At 35.5% G+C, this 20,346-nt stretch overlaps 2 pseudogenes; one reads left to right on the top strand and one right to left on the bottom strand.

Annotated features, from left to right (window-relative positions):
• Positions 1-20,346, top strand: part of LOC148932515 (uncharacterized) — a 151,366-nt pseudogene that overhangs the window by 61,078 nt on the left and 69,942 nt on the right.
• Positions 8,250-13,338, bottom strand: LOC148932518 (uncharacterized; annotated as a pseudogene).

The following is a 20,346-nucleotide window of genomic DNA, read 5'->3' as shown; positions in this document are numbered from 1 at the left end:
AAAACTGTTCAATCATTCGCCTCTTCTCAAAGGCGGATGTTGTAGGAGTTCGAGTTTGAAGAGAATTACCAAGTTCCTCCAGTCCACCTACGAATGCACGAAGCACATCAATGTCCATCTCAAATCGACGAAGAAAATCATAGAACAGTGAAATCCCTTGCTTTCAAACGTTTTGCCTTTCATCAACGATGGACTTTGTAGGTAAAGTGTCATCAAACTAACCATGGACCGCCTTGGCTAACAGAGTCTTCATCCATCTACCTGCACAGTAGTTATCCAGAATCTTTTAAACTTCATTGTTCCTGAACAAAAAGAAGATATGGCTGCATAGATAGCCCTACCTACTAAACAGTTTGCAATCGCACGAGTATGACTCGTCAGTCTTATCATGTCTCACAAAGTACGAATTGCGAAGGCTGTCTCCAAGTTTGTAGGTGTCAACCATGTCTGTAGATGAGAACCCCAAAACGCAGCATTTGTCATTACCCTCAACAATTTCCTCTTGTATTTTCTTAAAGCATGTCGTAGAAGCATGTTTCTCGAACGGCAAGGTAGTGGCCAATATGGGAAATTCCAAAGCTTGGTTGAAATTCAAGTAGAATTCGGCAATGTTGTTGCGTGGCTTCAAAAAGTTTTTATAGAAGCTGTTCTCCGACTCAGATATCGAGGTGGTCCTAATCATCGACCCTAGTGGGAAATCTCTGAAGTACGCATGTATCCATAATTGCCTATACTCGTACAATGTCTTGAACCAAGTATAGTCTTCCAGGTCATAACGCTCAACTACTCCATTCCACTCTTCTTCGAACTCGTCGGGACATGAATTATATAGCTCGTTGACATAATAACGTTTGTTGTTGACATTAATTATATAGGTCGTTGATATAAATTTTATGAAAAATGTTGTTGACATAAATTATATGTAAAACATTGTTGCTGACATGAATTATATGCAAAACGTTGTTGTTGACATAAATAATATAGGTCGTTGATATGAAAATATTTGTTGTTGACATTAATTATTTGTAACATATTGTTGTTGACATAATAGTTGACATAAATAACTTTTTCTGTTGACATCGTAGTTGACATAAATAACTTTTTCTGTTGACATCGTAGTTGACATAAATAACGTTTGTTGTTGACATCGTAGTTGACATAATGTCTCCGTAGTTGACATCACGCGAAAATGACAAAAATACCCCCTTGTTGACATGAATTACAAGATTTTGACATCGCGCAAAAATTGTGAATGAGTGGTTGAGATTGCATCTCAATTCTCAATTAAGCCCAAAAATCTACACCTAACAGGACCATATATATACATATATATATATATATATATATATATATATATAGGGATGTACTAAGATGACAACCCTCTTTATTGTAACACCATACCATCATTTAAGGCCATTGGATCTGAAAATCGTGTGCTTGTCATGCTGCCACGTGTAAAAACACGGAGGGGTAAAATAGGAAATTTCTAATTTTACGTTACCAAATTGCAGTGCTGTTCATTGAATATTGCAGTCTTACCACAACAATATTGCAGTCTTTACCACGACTGCAATATCTAATGCAGTAGACTGCAAACCCGTGTTTTTTCACGAAACTTAATCCTAGCGTCCATAGATGAGATCTAACGGACTATATTGGTGGTATGGTGTTATCCTATCTATGGTGGCACTATAGTGCACCCCTATATATATATATAGTCCCATTATCCACAAATCCACTCTTAAAGACCGAACCACCGAACTCTACCAAATTAGGGCTTTTAGATCTAGTTTTTTATGGATAAGATACATAAATTTATAAATTATTTTCGCCTTCATTACGAGCCTATTTTAATTCATCTGAAGGTAAATAAGTCATACTAACATGTTACGGAGATTTAACTTCGTTCCAGAATATATTACTTCATTCTAGTAGGTTTTCACTTCATTCCAGTAGGTTTTTACATCATTCCAGTACGTAAATGTGGTTTCGTCGTCGCGTGCCGTTCTTTCTCTCTACAATATCTATCACCAACGCCATGACGCTAATATGGTTTAATAAACACATGGAATAATGTAATAAATTATTGGAATGAAGTATGTGTAGAAGCATTTGAAGTCCTACGGGAATGAAGTAAAAATCTTATCCAATGAAGTAATAACGTTTCTGAATGAAGTAATAAACTCACTTGAATAAATTGCAATTTTAAATGTTAATCAAGCAAAAACTCACGCCAATGAATTTGAATGAAGCATATGTTGAATCATTTCAAAACCTATTGGAAGCAAGTAAAAACATGTTGTACTTTCAAGGTATTACGTACAGAATGAAGTAATAAACCTATATAATGAAGTAAAATGGGCTTGTAATGAAGCCGAAAAAATTTTCACAGCAGCACATCTCATCAAAAAAACTAGATCTAACGGCCCAGATTTGGTCTCTAGTTCGGTCTTTAAAATTGGTTCGACATTGATCACAACTCTATATATATATATATATATATATATAGGTTTGTGTTAAAATGACAACACCTCTTAAAGTGACACTGGTACACCACATATACATCAATATTATAAACGCTACATAGCAATATTCAATACGTTATTGCTGTCGAGAAAAATTGTTGTATAGTGTATAAAATATTGTTGGCCGTTTTTTTATCCTTGAACATTTTTTTATCGCCACATGACATCTGATTATTTGTCCACGTGTATATATATATTGATCTATGAAGACCAGATTTAAATACAGAAATGCAGAACACGGTCATACGTAAGACATTTTTAGGTCATAGTTAGTTTATTTTTAGGTCATGCTAACAAAGCATGACCTAAAATGATCTTAACATGACATAAATCCAAATCTTATAATATGACCTAAAACTACTTAATTATGACCTTCCGTGTTTTAGGTTAATTATTGACCATTAGATCATCTAATCCTAGGGCCAAGATTTGGGCTGCATTTCTGGATTTAAACACATACTTGTTTTGATCATCTCCCTATATATACTACCCGTGGATTAACGAGAGTCTTATTAACCACATATCCACCCTTATGGAAGATCAAAACCCTATATATATATATATATATATAGGGGTATATATACAGAGTCTTATTAACCACATATCCACCCTTAAAGACCGAAAAGACCGAACTAGAGACCAAATTAGGGCCACTCATTTTTCTTAATCTTATGGTTATGATTAATTTACAATTAATTTAATATTTTATTAAATAAAAATCTCATCAGTTATGCTAATTAATTTTACAAAAATTTTACAAAAAAGTTAAAAAAAATTAATATTTTTTTAAAAATAAATTAAAAACGTTTTTATTTAATAAAATATTAACTTAATTCTAAATTAATCATAACCATAAGATAAAGAAAAATGAGTGGCCCAAATTTGGTCTCTAGTTCGGTCTTTAAGAAGGGTTCGACATTGATCACAACTCTATATGTATATGTATATGTATATATATATATATATATATATATATATATATATATATATATATATAGGGGAGCACTAGGATGCCCCCTTATTTACATCCAATCCGGTGCTGGCATATGTCACAAAATATGCAATATTTTAAACACAAAAATGCAATCTAGTTGTATATGCATTTCCGCAGATTGCATTTTAGTTGTAGGTAAATTGCATTTTATAGTGTTGAGCTTTGCATTTTCACATAAATTGCATTTTATATTGTTAAGTTTTGCATTTTCACATATATAAATGCAACCCGTCTATATACAAAATGCAAATTAAACAGTCAATATCTAAAATGCAAAACTCAACAATAAAAAATGCGATCTGCATATAACAAAAATGCAATCTGCCGAAATTCATTTATAGCTTCTACAAATATATATTGCATTTTAGTGTTTACAATATTGCATTTTTTGTGCCACATGGCAGCACCAGATTGGATGTATGTTGTAACTTTAAAATTAGTTGTTATACTAGTACATCTATATATATATATATAGGTTTTTGATCAAAACAAAAATGGCCTTAAATAAAGAAATATTGACGGTTTATTGTCCATAGGATTAGGCTTGATCATCTTAAGATTAGATTATTTAATGGCTAGATTTATTTGTCAGACCATATTAATTTAATAATTTATATTCATAAAAGGTCACTTTGGTCAATCCATTTTTTCGTTGGTTATGGAAGTTCCTATAATGTTGCATATTCCTCTCTCCACTCACTGATCATCAGTGTGAGTTACAATCCATAATTTATCTTCTTCATATCTTCTATGAAGATTCATACGATCTTAAATTCATTTTACCTTCTACTAAGTTTCCAGTTTTGTCTTCTTTTTCTTCACAGCCTTTGAGTTTGCATTCCACAATGTCGAAAACTACATATTTCCATTTATAACATTCAGTCGCTGCATCATTATGTTACACTTATAGAGCACTTGTTTCCAGATTCAATCGTTATGGAAATGGAATCTGAAACGCCATCTAATTCACATCTAGATAATCAATCATCCCTCGATGACATTCTTGACAATACAGGTTATGATTTTAATTTTGTGACTGTAATTTTAATAATGATTCAACCATGAATTCTTTATCGTTTTATTTTAGTAATGTTACAATCATTACTTATTTATCTGTTTATTATGCCATTATTTTGTATGACTTCAATCCGCACTTAGTATGACACAACGTTTGTGTTGTTTTTATCTTGAGTCTTCATCAGTAGTAGTAATGATACAAGTATTACTTAGTAAATGGGCAACTATGACATGTTTTTATATGACTGAAATATGCACTTAGCATGACATGTTATATACTGTAACAATTTTTAGCAGTACTTTGTACTGCCTGTATTATTTTAGGACAATCAACCAGCCACTGACTGCCTTTGTTTTAGTAATGTTACAATCATTACTTATTTATCTGTTTATTATGCCATTATTTCGTATGACTTCAATCTGCACTTAGTAATGATACAAGTATTACTTAGTAAAGAGGCAACTATGACATGCTTTTATATGACTCAAATATGCACTTAGCATGACATGTTATATACTGTAACAATTTTTAGCAATACTTTGTACTGCCTGTATTATTTTAGGACAATCAACCAGCCGCTGATTGTCTTTGTTTTTATTATTACAGATTTAAATACACCAGAATGCCTTATACAGCTTAAATCTTTTGTTGGTCGTAGCTTCCCTTCTTTGGACAACGCCATTGAGTTTTACGAGAACTATGGTCGATGTGTCGGTTTTGACACAAGGAAGAACGGTTCAAAGAAGGTTGATGATCTTACCATATGGTTTTACATGGTGTGTAACAGAGAAGGTGAGCAGAAATTTAGCGATGAACAACCCAAACGACGACGTAAATCCAAAAAATGTGGATGTAATGCTCGGGTTGCATTCAAATTCGATTCTGACCGTGGTTATGTCATTCAACACTTGAACGAAGAACACAACCACCCCATGGTTTTGGTTCAACACCAGAAGTTCATGAGATTAAATCGTCAACTTGATCCAGTTCATAAAAAATTTATTACGGATTGTGCTGGTGCTAATATCGGTCCTTCTCTCACTTTCAAGTTATTGACTGAATTGATGGGCGGATATGAGTCCGTTGGGTGTACTGTGTTGGACATCCGTAACTACGCACGGGACATCAGAAGATACGCTGAAGGATAGGACGCCCAAATGATAATAGACGAGATGAAGAAGAAGAAGGAAAGTTGTGACACCTTCATGTACGAGTATGAGGTTGATTCTCGTAGTCCACTGATGCATTTATTCTGGTGCGATCCTATTGCTAAGAAGAATTTCATGCAATTTGGTGACATTGTCTCGTTTGACACTACCTACTCAACGAATAGGTAAATGTTGTCCCATTAAAATTGTTGCATTTGTCTGTTATGATATGATTTCAGTTTATTATGACATATTAGCATACAACATCGATATCAACATGTTAATGAATTAAATCTTTTGTTATTTTGCTATGCAGGTACTCTATGATATTTGCTCCATTCACTGGGAGGGACAATCATGGGCGTGCGGTGTCCTTTGTAGTGAGAGTGCTGACTCTTTTTCATGGCTTTTCAAACAGTTTGTCAAGTGTATGGGCCTGTCTCCTAAGTTGATTATTACTGATCAAGACTTGGGAATGAAAGTAGTTGTTGAAAATGTTCTTGTGGATACACGTCATAGATGGTGCATGTGGCACATCATGGCTAAAGTCGCTGAAAAAGTACCTAAATCACTACTTGGTAATTCTGTATTTAAAAAGGATTTGAATTCGTGTGTTTGGTCTGAGTTGATTGAACCCACCGAGTTTGAAGACAAATGGAACACTGTCATGGAGACATATGAACTTGAAGACGCAGACTGGTTTGTTTCTATGTTCGAATCTAGAGAGTTCTGGGTTCCGGCATACTTTAGGGACTTTCCTAACAGTTCTCTAATAAAGACGACATCTGTTTCTGAATCTCAGAACAGATTTTTTAAGAGGTATACTCAGTCCAGGGCTAACCTTGTTATGTTTTTAATGAACTTCAACAATGCTGTTGATGCCCAACGCAACAAGTCCGCAAAGCTGGATTATATGGATGCAAATACTACCGCAAAGATGAGAACAGAGTGGTCTGTTGAGAAGCATGCATCAACAATATTCACAGACTATGCATTTAAGGAAATACAGGAACAGATACTGGAGGCGTATAACCATTGCAGCCTTATTTCTATATCAAATGAATCAAGTCCGGAGCATTACAAGGTATTAGATCATTATTCAAACACATGGGATGTAACATTCTCCATGGAGGATTCTTTGTTCCATTGTGGATGTAAGATGTTTTCTAGGATCGGTCTTGTATGCTGCCACGTCTTTCATGTATCGAAGAACAAAAATTGATTCCAGAGAATCTGATTGGAGGTAGATGGTTGAAATCTCCTCTAGTTAAGGCTGTGCATGCAGTCCAATTTGAAGATGTAGCAACGCATGGTTATGTTGATGACAAGAAAAAGGCGCAAGCAATTTTATTGGGAGAGATGTTGGAGTTGTACCAGGCTGTTTCTGTCAATATTGATCAAATGCATGAGCTTACATCTATAGTTCGTGAAGCAAGATAGCAGATTTTCGACGGCGGAGTAGTAACGTCTACAGCACAGAAGAAGAAGCTTATTGAAGAATTTTATGGGGTAGAGGCACCCCTGGAAGTAGATGTTCAACCACCTGAAGTTGTCAGCACAAAGGGATCTGGTAGTAGAGTCCCCTCAAGAGTGGAGAGAGGGCTTTGAAGCTTAAGAGCAAGCCTTTGCGTCAATGCAAGAAATGTCATGAGTGGTGTCACCACGATTCAAGGAATTGCGACAAATTAAAAGAGAGAGAAAAACGGCGCTAGAGAAGAAATTCTGAAGTTTGATACCATGTATTCTTTTTCTTTTGAAGTAATTTCAGTACAATGTCATGTTGTTGGAAATTACTCAGTTTGGTCTGTTTTGTATCAGGCATTCTGATATTCAGAAGTTTTATGGCATGACTCGAATAGTGTATTATTATCACCCAAATTACCCATACGAATCCATGACTCATATATTCGTTTATTATGACCCAACGACAAGAATATTATGTATTGATTCAGCTTGTTTGCTATGAACATTTCGACGGGAATGGTATTAGCCATTAGGTTACTCAGTAATGTGATGCTAGGACTCAAATGTTTGTTTATTATGCCACTAGTTGATCATTTATTTTTTGCTATGACTCATATATTCATTTATTATGATGATCCATAGAGTACTAGTACTAGTGCATAGAGAATCCATTCATGAATACAGATGAAATAATATATAGTAACAATAACAGCAAGCTGATATGTATAAAACATGGTTCTGAAAACGAGAATTACAATGACTAAACATCCTTTAACTAAAATAGTGGTAATCTATAAAGAAATGGACAGTAAATAGTGATCATGATCCGTAGTTTGCAATCATCTTTTCTACGTTGATCTTTGTTTTCTTGCTCGCATAGTGTTTGGATGCTTCCTCTTTATTCAGTAATGTGCAGTGTTTATTTCTTGTTAACAACAACACACGATTGTATTTAGCTCTTAGATACTGAAGCACACCTTTGTTTTTAGTTGATAGTCCACAACTCCATTGACCCTCTCTCTCACCCATGTAGACTTCAAGGTGTCTGAGCAAATAAACACCACTGTCCTCAATATTATCCGTCGTTCTCCAACTCATCTTCAACCTCTGAATAGGTACACGTTGATCACTGTCTTGCATTGATTGTGGCAACCAATCATGGATAAATACTTACAGAAGAACGTCCTCTGTAAAACATGCAATGCGTCAGTATAAATATCATTTAAGTATTAATGTGAGGACTAATGTATCACACATACCAACGTCTCTGGAACAGAACCGTAGGTATACCGGAAGTCATGCTCTTCTCTATCTTTAGAAGCATCTATTATCACTACTGCTTTGCGATGGAAACAGAAGCAGAAGCACACAGTGTAGTACCTTTTTGAAAGGCAGAATGCAAAGAAAACCTATACTTTGTAACATGTTAGGCATTTTATCAGGAATCAGTATAGTTTTATCTAACCAGTTATGAATTTGTAACATGGATGCTACAGCAACATACCATATCTATGTCTTCCCATCTGAAGTGTGGTATTTCGCTGACCTCTTTGTCAATGTTTGTGGAAAATTCATTTAGTTTGTCTGCATCATCAGTTTTTCCATTTGCTTCCACAACCGTGTACAGATGCACAAGTTATAGCAACAGAGTTAGGTAATGACTTTAAATCATTAAAAACATGTCATGATAACTAGATATTTGTGTCCATATAGGTGGGTTAGGTTAACTCACAGCAGTGTAGGTAGTGAAAAATAGCTTTTTGGGTGAAGTGACCGACTTCAAATCTTCCATTTGGTTAAGTACCCAGCAGTAGGCAGTAGTTATTCCTGTAGAGACTTCTTGATGTGGCAATAACGAACAGAATTCCAAAAGCGTGACTTCAACAACTCGATCAATGTATACAATATTTTCTCTGACATTCCAACAAAATATTTATTAGTTATTAGTCCAAAGATTTAATAGGTCGGTTTATTTCATAATACTTACTCTTTTCCGTGGTAAGTGGTCATCAACCAGTAATACATAACCCGTTCCTCCGGAGTAAGCTTGCATGACACGGTTATTGCTCTCTCAAGAAATGGCGAACGCAATGCATTAGAAAATCTCAACTCTGCCTTTGAATGAACGTTCATCTTCAATTTGTGATGGTTGTTGTGTAACTACAAGTACATATTATAGTTCATTTGGATATGATGTATAAAAACTCTATAAATTCAGTTTAGTCAGTATCTGCCCTTCTACCTGGATCCAAATATATCAGTACAACATAACTTACTTGTTCGTTGTCATAGATGACCAAAATTTTGCCTACTTTTGGTTCTGACTTATTAGAGAAAGGCGTGACAAAATCCTCATCAACTTCGTCACATTCCATGTACGCTTCCACTGCAGTCTTTACAATTGCTTCAACAACAAGTTCCTTATCCTACATGTTAATTTTAACATAATGTTACAAAAGACGGGCATACAACATTGTAGTATTTCTTTAATAATGGAACTAAGGATAGACACATACCTTAGTTTCATCAATGCTACTAAGATTATTATCCAAATTTGTAATTAATTTTGTTCCTGATGCTTCCAAGAAAAATTCGTCTGCAGCATCATTACCACCGCCTTCCATGTAGTCAGCCACGACTGATTTTATAATCTCATCCACATTGACAACTCCTTCCTATTTATATGACAGTTCAGAATAAGCTAAGAAATAATCTTTGACTAACGTCAATCTGTATGAGCCTTTGGGTCATAATAGATGCATACAACGATGTTTACGAATGCTTAATGTACCTTTTCTGAACCCGTCAGATGTGATGCACTGCCACCACTGTGTAATGATGTACCATTTTTTGGGTTGCGCTCTTGATACTCACTCTGAATCAGTCATAGATAATAAGTACTATACACTACCTCAACAAACCTTTCAGCACATATATTTGTTGCATTACGTTATAACATAATCATTTACCTTCGATGCACATAGACGTGCTGCTCCGGAACCAACACTCATAACAGATTTTCCTGTGTCCGAGCATTCATTTCTTCCTATAGCCGTGAAACTACTGATCTGCGGAACAGACTAAATACAACAGTAATATTAAAGAATGTTTAAGTATGACATTGATCTGCAAAAATAATTTCTATATATAATACGATAAAGCCAGTGCAGAATCCTGTTTAGATAATTAATAATCAATAAGCGTATAGAATTATTCCTTGGAGATATACCTTGTTCACTCCAATAGTTGGTGTACCAAAACAACTCTGTAAGTCATTTATGTTAGTTTTGTTTCTATCTTTCATGGAGATTCTTCTGACGACACCACCCTGCGATTCACTATGTTTTTGTAACAGAGTACTTTGAAAACAGTATCATGCATCAGACTAAAAGAGCATTTGTATCACATATATCAGATAAGCTTGCCATGGGTATAAAAAATTACTACGCCCGAAGAATACACTAACAATATCCAACAACATCATATCTGCTATTTGGGTCATAATAAACGCATATCTGAGTAATAGCAACATATAAGCATATGTATGATACAAAACGCATATCTGAGTCATAGATACACATGTAAAAAGTGGGTCATAACAAGCGGTTCCCGGGTTCCACATCGTCATTGTACCATTACAAATTACATACTACTAAGACACCAGTGTTCAAATAGTTAGTACAGGCAACTTGTTTTTCCATCAAAAATTACATTTGTGTTCGGGTTAGTCTTCAACTTACATTATCTGCTACAAAAGAAGGATGGAGCTCAAAAGGTAGCCCTTCGTCTGTAAGCTTGGTCAGCTGTGCTTTAATTTTGAACATGCGTTGCACAACCTCTACCAGCTCTGGTGCATTCAGCTTGTCCTTTTCCAAAGATGTCTTCATGGATGCAACCGTTTTCTCCTCATCTCCCTCCACCTCAGCAATTATCCCCATCATTTTGCAGGCAGTCGATGCAGCAAGCTTCATCGCTTCAAAGTTCTCGATTATATCACTTAAATCATGCATACTTCTCACCAAATTTTCCAGACCCCGTACTGCATCGTCACTTGCTTCTGCAAACGCCTCCATCGCGGTTTCCAACTGCTTCTTTGGCTCCGGCTCTTCCGCTTCAAAGACAACTAGCATTGATGGCCGAGGCATCTTTTCAGGGTCACCTCTTTCTACCACACTTCCGCTCCCGATAGTATCACTAGACTCAAGCTCCATCTTCTCTCGTTTCCTGAGCTTTTCGCTTGTCCAGCCATAAACGGTTGGGAAAACGCGTGACACCAGCAGTTTTTTGTGGAAAATGCGATCCACATAAAAAGCCTGCAATTGAAGTGTAAGATTTTACAAGTTATAACTCATGCTTCAAGAATTTAAATTATATACATAATGCAGATTTGGTAAATGGAATGTTGTTTGGAAACTGTATATAAACATAGTGTAATAAAGATCATACCACCAAGAATGCAATTGGTCCTGTGAAGGGGGCATTGGTGGATATCCTCTAGTTCTTTGTTGCAACTGCCAGTGTCTCAAGTACATAAGCACACCAGTTGTATTCTTTCACAACCGACATGTCTCTGAATAAATAGTCTATATGATTTCTGCACTTGCTATCCCCACATGGATTTATCAGCACTGTGTCTAAGATAAGAACGAAGATCTTTCGAAACCATTCACCTCCAGACTTATACTTCAAAACCTGTTTTATAAGGTCTTCTGGAAGAATACGACCAGAGTTTTTTCCTATTCTTCGAGCAACCTCCTCAAAGAATGGTTTCCTTTTCTGCCTTTCTACGCGGTTGATCAACGTCCCCGCCCATAGGAAGCCCCAAAGTCATGTAGACATCTTCAGGGTAAATAGGCAGTCGTCCGGTGTCCAGCTGTATTGTGCAGTCTATTTCGCGGAAACCTCTGACCAGGTCATAAGCCATTTTGCCAAGGACCTCAGCGATGCAAAAATGCTTCAACTCTCCAAATCCCATCTCTACCACTTCATTCATCTGCTCTTCGTTTAGAGATTGTAAAAGCTCTATGATTTTCCGCGGGCTGGCTTTGAGCTAAAGCGTTTCGTGCCTTATATTCTCTTCACCTGTCTCTGCTGTTCCAACAACCTCCTCGACCTTTTCCTTCCCTTTGCTATCCTTCTTCTTCCCAGGTGCATTTTTTTGTATCTCTTCTGGTTGTATCTCGTCTTTATTGTCTACACCTGGACAATTTTTTTCCATCACAGATTCACGAAGGCGCTTTGAGCCTGCAAACATAAAACCAAATCAGGTAATATTACTTTTAGTTAATAATGTTAGTTGTCTTATAATGGAGTAATACCTTTAGACATATCAGGTGATTCAGTTACATCGCCAGTTGCATTGGAGGTATCTGCCTTATCTCGTGTTGTTGTCTCCAATTGCATAATTTTGAGGCTCTCCTTAGCCCTGGCTCTTTTCCTGATGATCAGTTCGTTTGCCTTGTTTTTAAGGACAGACCAATCCTGCCTACACCTACACAGTTATAGGCAAAATTAATTATTTCTCCAATGACATAATACTTTCACAAAGTATTCATTATAGTTGTAACTACAACCATGATTATATAAAACTTCAAAATATAGTAAATTAGACACAGATGATTACAACTTGTGCATTACTCCTTGAAGTGCAATATTTATACCCTTAGAAGTGGTTGAATGAGGCATCCTGTTGCTCTGAAGTAATTATGTCATGATTCGAATAAATGATTATTTATGACCCAGAAACAATCAAGATGATTGTGTTATTACCCTAATTACATTCAACTAGGAAACAAATGAGCTAAACATTTGAGTGTATTTTTTTAGGATCACTGTCACATGTCCTAAACATGTATGCCATTATTCTTAGATGGAATAAGCATTACAATTTTCTAAAATGTAAATGTATAACCTTTTGCACCCTTCATTGCGTTTTCTGCCACTTCTTTCCCTTTTGCAGAGGTGTCTACTCCCCCTATTAGTGCATCTGTGCAGTCGAACCATGTTAATACTTATAGGTAACCATCATAAATCAACATTTGTGTAATAGAGACATCACCAAAATCATAGTAAGTTATTATTTGTGTTAAAAGTAAGTACCTTTTCCAGAACTGGAAACTTGATCAGCTGTTTCTTTCTCTTTTTCTACTTCTTCACTGATTTTGTTATGTGGTGCTGTATCAGAAACATCAATAAATTAGTACAACATATATATCATAGCAACTATGACATTATTCTTAGATAATAAACTTACTGGATTCTCATCAATTTCTTGGATCATAGTAGAGTAAGCTTTATAGTTTCTCAAAAGATTCAACAAAGTAATACTCCCTCCGTCCCATTGAAGATGACCCACTTTCCTTTTTGGTTTGTCCCAACCAAGATGACCCATTACTTAAAATGGAAGCACATTTATCTCTACTTTATTCCCTTTCTCTTACTTTACTCTCTCCTCTTAACACACAAAAATTAACTGCATAAAATCCCGTGCCGCCCAAGAAGGGGTCATCTTCCTTGGGACGGAGGGAGTACATTTTACACACTTATATAACCACATCACGGGCACCAAAGATGACTCTTTTTTTTCCCACAATAATGGGTAGTACATACACAACAAAGTGAAGAATATATGACTTTTTCGAACTTAATCCCAATGTCATTACCAAACAATTGTGAAGTAGAGATATAATCACAATCATAGCAAGTTATTACTAGTTGAATAATGTAAGCACCTTTTTCAGAAATTGGAAAATCCTCAGCCGTCTCTTTCCCTTTTTCCCCTTCTAGAATGATTTTGTTATGTGGTCCCGTATCTGAAACATCAATAAATTAGTGTATAACATTACTACAAACAAAGTAAATAATTTAGCGTTTAACATTACTACAAACAGAGCTACATAATGTAAAAAATCAGTAACTTTAACCTTGTTTTGTGTTGTGGCTACCAGGCCTAACTTCAGTTGAGGGTTTTGTGGAAGTTTGGCCTTTTGCTTATGAAACAAAAACCACAATTATATACCAAAATCGAAACAAAACTACATGCATCCACATCCCAGAAAGTGAAATCGACTTACCTTTCGGTGCTTTTGGGATTCACGGTTTCTTATTATTCGCGTCCTTTCTCTGATACACTATGTGTCGAACAATGAATTGAAGTTAAATTTTGGCCTGATTTTGTCAAATTGAAGTCAAGGGTTAAACAAATTATTACTAATCTTTTCCGCATGACTAGCAAATCCAGATGCTCGAGTGTCCACCATTGTTGAATTAGGTTTTTCGTTTCCCTTCTTCGTCAATTTTATGGACTAGGAATAGGTTTTTTGTGGAAGAAACGAATCTCTGGAAGGAGGCGACGTTTTTGCGGAGGAGACGATGAATCTATGGAGGAGACGACTGTTTTTATGGGTTGAGAGGATTTTTTGTTGAAGGATTGTTTGTTGATTTTGTGGTAGAGAAGAAGATTTGTGGGAAATTGAAGGGATTTGGTTGAAAGAGAGTGATATTGAATGGCGCGGGAATACAAGCACCAACTTAACGTGTGCAGCAATTACTCCCAAATCCCAATTAATCAGCGCCTAGAAAACGGAATGACGGTTTGCAATATTTTCGACTCCTAAATTACCCCTCACATGACACAGATTGGTCTTATTATGACCCATACAAAACAAGGAGTCACTAACGATCTTAGCCATTAATCACCAGATCCGATGGTCTAGATATGGTCTATATTTCTATACTTAAGGCCTGATTTTGGTAGATGAAGACCCTATATATATATATATATGTATATATATATATATGGGCGCAAATTATTTCAAAAATCAAAGTAAATCTCAGCCCTTGGATCCTGAGATTGGATGGTTGTGATCATAATATCCGAGCTACATTGTTACACTAAAAGCGTTACATTATTAACTAGGCTACTGATAAGGTTAATTTCATGCATTGGTTATGGGGATAAATTCTGTGATTTCCTAGGTCTAACAAGGTTTTATAAGCCAGGTGTGTAGAGAAATCGCCAGATCCAGGAAAAAGGAGAGGATCACCTGGAGAAGGAAGTTGGCAGAGAAAATGAGCAGGAAAGAGGAGAAGTTTACTAGACGAAGGAGCATCCGAAAGGAGGGCAAAATGGGAAGCACAAGGAAGAGTCTAGAAGCTCCATCCCTTATAAATAAGAGTACGCACCCAACATGAAAGGAGTCCTTTTTCTCACCATCATCTCTTAGCTCAGCCTATCTCATTCTCTACACACACTTTTAGGGGAATCATCTAGGTTTACGGTTCAGGAATTTATTTGTTCGTTGTGTAACACCGTCTCCACGGGAGACGAAGATACAATATCTTTACCTGCTTTCTGTTTATGTTTCTGGTTTTCCCGAGACTTCGCTGTTTGAAGCTCGGTCGTATTTTGCTTAGTTTTCTGTTGGATATTGCACTACTTGCTATGGAACTTGCTATGGAATCTGTTGATTTGGTTTCATTTTACATTATAGTTGCATTATCTGTTCACTTTTGATGCTTATTGGTGGTTGATCTGAATTTGGAGTTTAAATTGCGTGGAGATTTGTAGTTGATCGGCTGAATTCGGTTAAATCTGTGAGATCGGAGATGGAATTTGTGTTGGTTTGTTGTGGATGGCTTGGATCCGGAGTAGATGAAGCATCCAGTGTTGGGATCTGTTCACATCTGCATGGTTGTAGTGTTTAATTTCTGTTTTCTTGTTTACCTCGTCTAGTAATAGTAGATCTGCTTTAGTTTCTGTAGTTGATCGCATTAATCGGTTTAATTTTGTTTACCCTGTTTCGATCCTTTTTTACTCTGTTTTTCCTCTGCATTTCGTGATCAAAGTTTGGAGAAGATGATGTCACTGTTAGTTAAATCTTTAGTTAGTTAATTTGCTACTTTTCTGTCGTACCATGCTGTTTTGGGAAATGGTCCCCACGCTCTGCTTTGCCTTTATCTAGGTTAGTTTTAGAAAGTCGTTTACCAAGTCTAGTAATTAACTCAAGCACGTCTGGTCGTTAGTATGCATGTTCTGTTATTTTCGCCTAGATCTAGCTGTTAGGATATACTCCCTCCATCCGCCATTAAGAGTCCCGGTCACTTTTGCGCACTCGTTTTGTAAAAATGATAATACATAGTTAAAGTGGAGAAATGGTAAAGTAAGAGAGAGAATAATGTAGAGAAGAGTGCGCAAAATGAGTTCTCTCTCTAACTTTACCATTTCTCTACTTTAATTATTTATTATCATTTTTACAAAATGAGTGCGCAAAAATGACCGGGACTCCGAATGGCGGATAGAGGGAGTAGCATTTCATTTCCCATGTCTAAGAATTAAATCTCAACTCTGAAAATTGCATGGCAGCAGCCAAATATAGTTTCCAGGTCTTTTAACATGTTTACTTACGCATCCGTCTCTGTGGATTCGATCCCTGCTTCCCTGTACTAATCTTTTAGCATAGCGGGTTGAGGGTTTGAAAGGGGAAGGAAGTGATTGTGTGCCCAACGACAGGTAACTCGAGGATTCTCTGAGTTCCTAGACCCAGTGTCTAGTGGATTATCTGGATCTGGGAAGTGCAAACTTACACAGCAACGCGTCACATCTAATCTCGCATTTCAGCTACATTATTAGATTGCACAATCTACATTATTAGACTAAAGCGCGTTACATTATTAGCCGAGCTACATTATTAGACTACACAATCTACATTATTAGATGACACGTGACATTAATCTAACGGTTACATCACAGGATCCAATGGTTGAGATTTGCTTTGATTTTTGACAAAATTCACATATGAACCTGATCACATCCCTATATATATATACAGGGAGATGATCAAAATAAGTATGTGTTTAAATCTAGAAATGCAGCCCAAATCTTAGCCCTAGGATTAGATGATCTAATGGTCAATAATTAACCAAAAACACGGAAGGTCATAATTAACTAGTTTTAGGTCATATTATAAGATTTGAGTTTAATGTCATGCTAAGATCATTTTAGGTCATGCTTGGTTAGTATGACCTAAAAATACATTAACCATGACCTAAAAATGCCCTACGCATAATATTGTTCTGCGTTTCTGTATTTAAATCTAGTTTTGCATAGATCAAAACCCTATATATACATATATATATATATATGTATATGGGGTCTTGTTACGTTGAGATTATTTACCTTAATTGAGAAATGAGATGCAATATAGGCCACTAATCCCTAAGATTCATGTAATGTCAACAAATAACACATTATGTCAACAAGGGGGTATAGTTGTAATTTCATTAATAAAATGGCAAAAAATATAAAATTATATTTCAAACCATTTTCTAAAATCTTCTCTAAAACTCTCGCTGAAAACCTGCAAATCTTCATACAAATCTTCATAAAATCGAAGACTTTCAAAATCGAAGACCTGCAAATTTCGCTGAAAAATCTGCTGATCTTCAAATTTCAATTCGTAGACCTTCAAAATCGAAGAGCAAAATCGAACAGTTTTGTGCAATGACGATAGAAGAGCAAAATCGAAGACAATCGGCTGAAGCGCCGATTGTAGCTAAATCGGCTGAAGCAATGATCGAAGAGAATCGGCATCCAAATCGGCGGTGGTTGAAGCGACTTCTTCAGGTTGATGAATTTTCAAAACCGGCATTCAAAATCGTCGTTCATCCGAAAATTGAAGAATTTTCAAACAACAGACGACTAATTCGATGGAGTTTGGTTGAATCTGAAGTTTTTAGGTTGATTTTATCGACTTTGATTCTGTTTTAATGCTTTATTTGTTGATGCCCAGTCAAATTTGTTCCTAATCAGTTTTTTTTTTGTTTTTGCTTTTTCATTTTTAGGTTTAAGTACACTTCATAATCAAAGTCTAAGGTGTTATCTGATGGATTTTTCATCTTATTCAGAGTCGACGTCGACGTCGACGAATGTTGAAGGTATTTTGGTTTGATTTTCATTAACATGACTTTTTTGTACTTTGTTGGTGAATTATACTCTGTTGACATAAATGCAGATTTGTTGACATTCTATGTAGAATTTATTGATATCATGTATACTCTTTGGTGCTATCATGATAATTTCTTGTTCACATAAATGCAAATCTATTGATATTTGAATTGATGTTCTGTTGACATAAATGCAAATTTGTTTATATTTGAATTGATGTTCTGTTGACATAAATGCAAATCTGTTGACATGTTGTATGTTACCTATTAAATATTCTATGTAGTTATACTCTGTGTTGACATTTTGTTGACATACAAAATAGTCGTATCCAAAATGCACCTCCCGGATGAAGAGCCCCTGCTGTTGTGTTTGTGGGTGGAGGAAGGGGTTATGGATAGGGTTGAGAGTCCATGGTAGGATGTGTGAGATGTTGTTGTAGGTGTGTTGGTGTGTTGGTGCTGCATATTTTGAGATTTTGATTCTGGATTTTGGAAATACTTTATGTTGTCAGTTAAGATATGCTAGTTGACATATTTGGATCTTAGTTTATATGCTGTTGTGTTGACACTATTCTAGTTGATATGTTGTTAGTTAAGATATGCTAGTTGATATTCTGGATTTTAGAAACCTTCTATGTTGTCAGTTAAGATATGCTAGTTGACATTATCTATTTCAGCTTGTTGGCATATTTTCTCATTATGTTGTAGGATCTATTATTTCAATTTGTAATGTTGAGTTGAGGCCTTATGAAGGTGAAAAATTTTCTTCAATTGAGGAGGGAATTTGCTTTTATTAAAAGTATGCTCAAGAGGCTTGTTTTGATTGTCGAAGATTTGGAAATAAGTCTAGTGGTGGTGTTGTTGTTTTTCAGTATATTGTTTGCAACAGACAAAGTTTTCATACAGTTGATCCGTTGGATGTCGATACAAGTATATCTGAGGAAGGGAATGTGTCAGATGATGATGAAGTAACTTCAAAGAAAAAACGCAGATGTGGCACAAAAGAGAGTTGCAGAATCACTGGAGAAGCAAATGGCTTGTATGTGCAGTTGACATGACTTGTATGTGCAGTTGATACGATATGGCTTGTACGTGTAGTTGACATGGTTTGTACGTGTAGTTGGCATGGTTTGTACGTGTAGTTGACATGACTTATAATTGTTGTTGACATGGCTTGTACGTGTAGTTGACATGACTTATAATTGTTGTTGACATGGCTTGTACGTGTAGTTGACATGGCTTGAAAGTGTAGTTGACATGACTTATAATTGTTGACATGCCTTGTACGTGTAGTTGACATGGCTTGTACGTGTAGCTGACATATTATATACCATAGTTGACATGACTTTTATGTGGAGTTGAGACGATATGTACTGTAGTTGACATGACTTATATGTGCAGTTGACACAAATGGCTTGTACGTGTAGTTGACATGGTTTGCAAGTGTAGTTGACATAACTTATAATTGTTGTTGACATGGCTTGTACGTGTAGTTAACATGACTTGTACGTATAGTTGACATGGTTTGAAAGTGTAGTTGACATGACTTGTATTAAAATAACACTTATAATTCACATTTTAATACTAAGAATAGAAAATGTCAACAATTCATATTAAAATGTCAACAATTAAAAAATAAAACTTATAATCTAAATATCAATAACGAGAATATTAAATGTCAAGAACTCGTATTAAAATATCAACAACTAAAAAACAACACTTATAATCCACAATTTAATACCGAGAATATCAAATGTCAAAAGCTCGTATTAAAATGTCAACAACTAAAAAATAACACTTATAATCCACATTTTAATACCGAGAATATCAAATGTCAACAGCTCGTATTAAAATGTCAAAAACTAAAAAATAACACTTATAATCCACATTTTAATACCGAGAATATCAAATGTCAACAACTCGTATTAAAATGTCAACAACTAAAAAATAACACTTATAAATGGTCAGAATATCAAATATCAACAGCTCGTATTAAAATGTCAACAACTAAAAAATAACACTTATAAATAGCCAGAATATCAAATGTCAATAGCTCGTATTAAAATGTCAACAACTAAAAACTAACACTTATAATTACATATCAATAGCCAGAATATCAAATGTCAAAAACTCTTTTAAAATGTCAACAACTAACAAATAACACTTATAACATATCAATAGCCAGAATATCAAATGTCAACAGTTCGTATTAAAATAGCAACAACTAAAACACTTATAATTACATATCAATAG

The sequence above is a fragment of the Salvia hispanica genome, chromosome 2 (assembly GCF_029641045.1).
Source record: "Salvia hispanica isolate PSC_SH4W2 chromosome 2, Shi_PSC_v1, whole genome shotgun sequence".
In the NCBI taxonomy this organism is placed as follows: domain Eukaryota; kingdom Viridiplantae; phylum Streptophyta; class Magnoliopsida; order Lamiales; family Lamiaceae; genus Salvia; species Salvia hispanica.
Note: the sequence above shows the minus strand (reverse complement) of the source record. Positions and strands in the feature narration are given on the sequence as shown.